Raw genomic sequence first — 6,139 nt, forward strand, 5'->3', positions numbered from 1 at the left:
CAACCTCAAGGATTACCAGATGTCCTGCGCCTACCACGCCTTCCTGGCGGCCGCCGTCTGCGGCGGCCTCTGCCTCGGCCTCTACCTGCTCTCAGCGCTCTACGGCTGCTGCCGCCACTACCAGGGCGAGCAGGAGGTGGCGTGAGGTCGCTGCGCCGCGGGGCGGGGGACCCGTCCTTCCTGCCGCCACCGCCCCGCGCCCGTGCGCCCCGGCTCCCTCCCCGCGCCTCGCCCTGCGTTCCTGCCGCCGCCCGCGCCCCGGCGCCCGGATCGCAGTTCCCGTCCGACGGCTTCGCCGCAGTCCAGAGTCCGGACAGCTGCGCCGTCTCCTGGGACCAGAGCAGAGCCGCATCCGAGGGGCGGACGCACTCTTTCAGTCGGGCCGCCCCGAGGCGAAGCCTCGCGGTTCCTCATCCCCTTCCCGGCCGAGAGCGAGACGTGGACAGGCGCCGCGTAGATCCGGGGGAGGCTCCCAAATTGGAACCAGTCTACTGGCGGCGCCACTGCCCCCTCCCTCTCGCTCAGCGTTCGGAAGAGCACCCCCTTGCCCTGGCCCCTCTTCCAGCCCCGAGTGCTGAAAAAGGCAGGCATGACGCCGCGGGCGGAGCTGGGGACGGGCCTCCACTGGTCCTGGGATGAGCGACGGGTGTGGTTTTAGTTTGGGATTGTGCGGGCATCCTGCGCATTCCTTCCGGGCCATCCCTCGGTGCTTTGATGTCTTGCGCTGGGGCCCATCTGCAAAGGTGAGGATGGATAAGGGGGCTGTACCCTTGCACCTTTGGAGTCTTCTTTCTCCTCCTGTTCCGTCTTTGTCCTCGCGGTTCACGGAGGCCAGTTCCTAACGCCCACTAGCTTCCCTGGCCTCACCTTCCCAGCCTTCCTCTCACAGGTTTCTGTTCCGTCCCCACCTCCCAATATCTTTTTTGCATTAGGGATACCACACCAACGTCAAGGGATGTTAGGCGAGCCCCACCCCCTTCCTTTTGCAGATGGAGACTCAGAGCTTGCTCTTGCGAACAACCAGATAAAGATTAGAACCCGGTCTTTGGACTCTCAGTCTAGCGTTGTTTACTTTAAAGCATTGGTTGTTCCCAGGAATCGGGACTCTGGAGCTACCCTCTAATAGAGGGTTTCAAGGCCCAAAGGGTTTGTCTAAGGTGCTTTCTCCCCGTCTTGAAGATTCACAGTGCTCATTAGCATATGAAAGGCTTTGAGAAGTCCTGCTCTAAAAGAAGCCCAAGTAACTTAGTTTACAGTGTTAACTGCCTCTGGATCTGGACCAGCTTTTTCCACCTAAGGTTCCAAGCAGCCGTGCGTTGTCCTGGCTCTCATTTATCACCAAGGGTCCCGACCCATTGGCTGTGGTCTGTTTGAAGACAAGGGGCACTCCTTCTCTTTCCCAGGGAATTTCTATAGCAGAGGGAGGCCCCGCACCCCCTCCATTAAAGAGAAGATAGCCGGCCCTGCCAGGCCAGCAAGAGCCTGGGGAAACTGTGGATTGAACATTCCTTTACATTGTTTGGGAAATGAAGCCAAGGTTGTCCAGATGGTTTCCTGGTTTCCCAGTCAAAAGGAACATCACCTGTAAGAGATGCTGGCATTGACCATAAGCAACTGGCAGGGTTGGGTCACACCAAACAGAGAAGAAAACTCGGGATCTGGGATGAACAGCTGGCCCAGCCTCGGTAAGGTAAGATGCCTCTTGGCTTTCTGGCGAGCTCATAGGCCTTTGAATAAAAAAACCCAGAGCCCGCTCCTTTTCTAAAAGATAAAGGGTTTGGGCTTCTCTGGTGGCGCAGTGGTTGGGAGTCCGCCTGCTGATGCAGGGGACACGGGTTCGGGACACGGGTTCGTGCCCCGGTCCGGGAGGATCCCACATGCCGCGGAGCGGCTGGGCCCGTGAGCCATGGCCGCTGAGCCTGCGCGTCCGGAGCCTGTGCTCCGCAACGGGAGAGGCCACAACAGTGAGAGGCCCATGTACCGCAAAAAAAAAAAAAGTTAAAGTGTTTTTATTCAGGAGCAAGTTGAAGTGGTGACAGTAATAACCACAATGTCCAAAGGGTTATGACAACAATTCAACCTTTTTGCTAAATCCTTCAAAGGTCTGCTCTTTGAAAAAGTTCAACCCTCTCTGGATTAGAAACTAGAACAGGGGAAGCCAGAATGCTTTTTTGTGAGCGTGTTTGTAGAGTTTAGGAAGAAAAGTCTTAGGTTTCTCTGTTGTAGTGGTGAAGATTTGGGTGGGGATGTGGAGTGCTTTTGTGAGTTTTACATAGTCACCATCTTTACATCTTTGTGCCCGGCACTGCTCAAAGCACTTATGTATTCATTTCATTCTCTCAACAACCCTACTGAGCTGGGTTCTAGTATTATTTCCATATTCTGTATGAGGAAAATGAGTCACAGAGAGGTTAAGTGACTTACCTAGAGTCTCCCAGCTGGTGAGTTCGGATTTGAACTCTGGCAGTCTGTCCTCTTCAGAACCAGGCTGTGCTGTATACAGTAGGGTCAATACATGTTAGATGCTGTTAACATGGTTATCTTTATTTATTTATTTTAATATTTTTGGCCACACCACGTGGCTTGTGGGATCTTAGTTCCCAGACCAGGGATCGAACCTGCACCCTCGGCAGTGAAAGCGCGGAGTCCTAACCGCTGGACCGCCGGGGAATCCCCATGGTTATCTTTGGGAAAAAAAAATTTTTTTAATTGTGGTAAAATATTCATAACATACACTTGACCATCGAAACTGTCTTTAAAGCGTACAGTTCAGTGACATTAAACACATTCTCAGTGCCGTGCAGCCATCAGCACCATCCATCTCCAGAACTTTTTCATCTTGCAAAACTGAAACTCTGTAACCATTAAAATTGTGGTTATTTGTGTTATTGTTGTTGCTGTTGTTTTCTGTCCTCCGGGAAATCCCAGAACACTGAGCCCTTCAGCATCTCAGTTAGGCTGGGGTCCTGCTGCCATGCTCCAGGCAGGGTACCTGTTTCCTTAGTGCCCACTGCTGGTGCCAGCCAGAACCTGGGGGTGACCTTTGCTGGGATACTGGAGGTGTCTTGGAAGCCCGGCAACTTTGGTTCTTCTGTTGCAGATTTCCATGTTGCTGAGGCCATGGAGACGCCCAGAGCCAGTCATTCTGACCTCTCCCAGGGCCCCCCCTTCCCTGGGCCAGCAGAGGGTTTCAGTGTTTTCACTGGCCATATGAGGAGGTGGGGAGAGGGAATAATCTTTGCCCAGCAGCTCCCTTTCCACATCATTCGGTGGAAGAGTCAAGATGGTGAAGGTTCATTTTGCCTTGACGTAGAGAAATTCCTATTCTGCTTGCGTTATGACTTGGGCACAAGCTTCCAGATACCTGGAACTGAGCCGTGCACCCCTGAACCCTAAACAATGGCTTTTGAGCTCCAGCATGTGTTCTTTTCTCTTTTTTAGATCATCACATAAGCTGCCCCCTCAGCTCAGATCCAGCCCTCTGAGGACCTCTTCGTAGCCCGCAGCCCATAGTGCTTTGTCTGTGGTTAGCTGACCTTACTCAGGAGCAGACGTCTCCTTGGCCTTCATGGTACCTTATACAGCCACGTGTGCCTGAAACATTCCGGAGCTCACTGGCTCGTCTAGATGTGCCTTCCCACTTGGCCTCCCGCGGCTTCTCCAGATGTGAGAAGGACATGAAGACAGCTCCCACACCCATCCTCTCCTTCCCCTCAGGGCCCTGTGCCATGGGAATGACTACCTGAGCCGGCCCGGAACTTTTGGATACTGGAGGCAGTCTCCTTGGCCTCCCTCTTTGGACTCCAGGACTCGATCCAACCTGACACTGCTGTGGGCTGCCCCCAGCCCAAAAGTCTGGGACCACTTGTGGGCCCAGGAGAGGCTTTCTCCAGTATTCTACAAAGGCCAAAGAGAGGGTGTGCGTGGGAGGGTGAGGGAGGGTAGGGAGAAGAGGGGACCGATGTGCTTCATTCAGTAGTTTAGTGGTGCTTACTAATGTGCTTTTCTGAATAAAGTTTGTTTGTCTGATCTGGGTGTATGTGTCTTCTCTCCTGCCCCCTGCAGTAACCCTCTGTGTCAGGTCCCCTAGCCTCCCTCCATCTTCTCATTTTGCCACATTTGTCTGCCTCCCTGGCTTCGCCTTCTTTCTGGGAGGGAAAGAAAAATGAAGTCATAGATTTCCAGTACAGTTAAGGCAGGGCACAGGAATCAGGAAGAAAACTCCCTGTGTCTGTCCCTGACTGAGGCTGAAGGGAATTCCAGAAGCTCCCACCCCTGCTCTCAATGGGCCCTCTGTTTGGGAAGTTCCACTGCCTGATAGGCAGGCACAGAATGACTATGGTCACGGAACCAGAGGGTCCTGTTCTGGTCCAAGCCCATCATATTACAGAAGGGGAGATGAACCCCAGGGTGGAGTGGCAACTTGCTTAATGTCACAGAGCTGACTGGGGCCAGAGTGGGGTCTCCTGGAGCCCAGGTTCTGGTTCTTTCCTGCAGATTATCGTTCTGGTGTTGCCTTCTAGACACACCCAATCTGGTCCCCTCTCTCTGCCTTCCAGCCTCAGCCTGCTGACTGAGGTTCCCTGGAAAGGGCTGGAGGGCAGTTAACAGGCTTCTTGTCGGCTCCTCCCTCCTGTGACCTGGGCCTGATGTCCACAGCCGGGACATAGAGTTCTGCTGGCAGATCTCAAAGCACACCTAGAACAGCTCCAGGCAGGGATCTGATGCTGTGTGTGCTCCACACCCACTCTCTTCAAAGCACCCTCCTCAAAATACAGCACAGGGCTTCCCTGGTGGCTCAGTGGTTAAGAGTCCTCCTGCCGATGCAGGGGACACGGGTTCGTGCCCCAGTCCGAGAAGATCCCACGTGCCGCAGAGCGGCTGGGCCCATGAGCCATGGCCGCTGAGCCTGTGCGTCCGGAGCCTGTGCTCCGCAACGGGAGAGACCACAACAGTGAGAGGCCCGCGTACCGCAAAAAAACCCAAAAACAAACAAACAAACAAAATACAGCACAAACTCTCTCTCTCTCTCTCTCATCCTCCTCTTCATGGTTTGCATTTCCAGGTTGGAGGAGAATGCCACCAGCTGCCCAAGATCCTCCCTTTCTCTCCTCTTCCCTCTGTGTCAATTAGTGAATATCACACGAAATAAAAAGTGGCCTTTATGCAAAGGCTGGTAAGCCACCTGCTCTACTTTAGCTCGGTGGAATATTTGCAATTGAAAATGTTGCATTACCTTATTTGATCTTGTCACCCGTCTTAGAGGTTGGCATTGTTGCCCCCATTCAATAGAAGAAATAGAGCCCCAGAGAGGAGAAGGCCTTATCTATGGTCACATAGCTGGCAAGTGGCAGGACTGGGCCTGGAAAGAAGATGTTCTCTTACTATCCCCAGCAGCCAGTTGCTAAGCCCTGTGGGCCTCTGGGCAGGCTCTGAGGTAGAGGTGGAGTTTGGTTTTCCCTCCTAGAGACCAGGTGTTCAGGAATGGTCTAATCTGACATTTCCTGTTTAATGCTGGGGGCACTTTGAAATAAGACACTGCTCCTTGGGGACATAACTGAGCCCATTTGGGTCTGGGGAATCCGAGGGGTTTGTTCATTTCTATCTATTACTTTTCCTGCTTTTCTAGGGATGGGAGTGGGATGGTCAATGGTGAGGAAGGAGAATTAAGAATTCCATTTCAGGCATAGAAAGGAAAGGGCAGGGATATGGGAGAAAGGTCTCGTTAGCACTATTTATATTTTTATTGTTTGTTACAATTGTTATTTGTAGAATAAAATAGTAATATATACCCATTAAATTTTTTTACCTGTACAGAAGTGTACAAAGTAAAAAGAGAAGTCATTCGATCATCCTAACCTCACACCTGAGCAATAAGCCATTGTTCACTATTAAGCCTTCTTCCTTAATTTTTATAACTAACGAAATATCTGGATGCTCACCCAAATACACACATATACATTCAGGCTCTTCTACAACTTGCTTTTAAAATTTAGCAATAATATAGTTCTAAACACTTTCTAATGTTCTATAATATAATAATATAGCTCTAGTCCTTTTAATTTAATTTTATTATTTTTTTGGAGAAAGAGTTCCACTACCACAGTGGGAATTTTTATTTTATTTTATTCTTTTTTTA

Source organism: Neophocaena asiaeorientalis, unplaced genomic scaffold (assembly GCF_003031525.2).
Source record: "Neophocaena asiaeorientalis asiaeorientalis breed wild unplaced genomic scaffold, Neophocaena_asiaeorientalis_V1.1 scaffold240, whole genome shotgun sequence".
In the NCBI taxonomy this organism is placed as follows: Eukaryota; Metazoa; Chordata; class Mammalia; order Artiodactyla; family Phocoenidae; genus Neophocaena; species Neophocaena asiaeorientalis.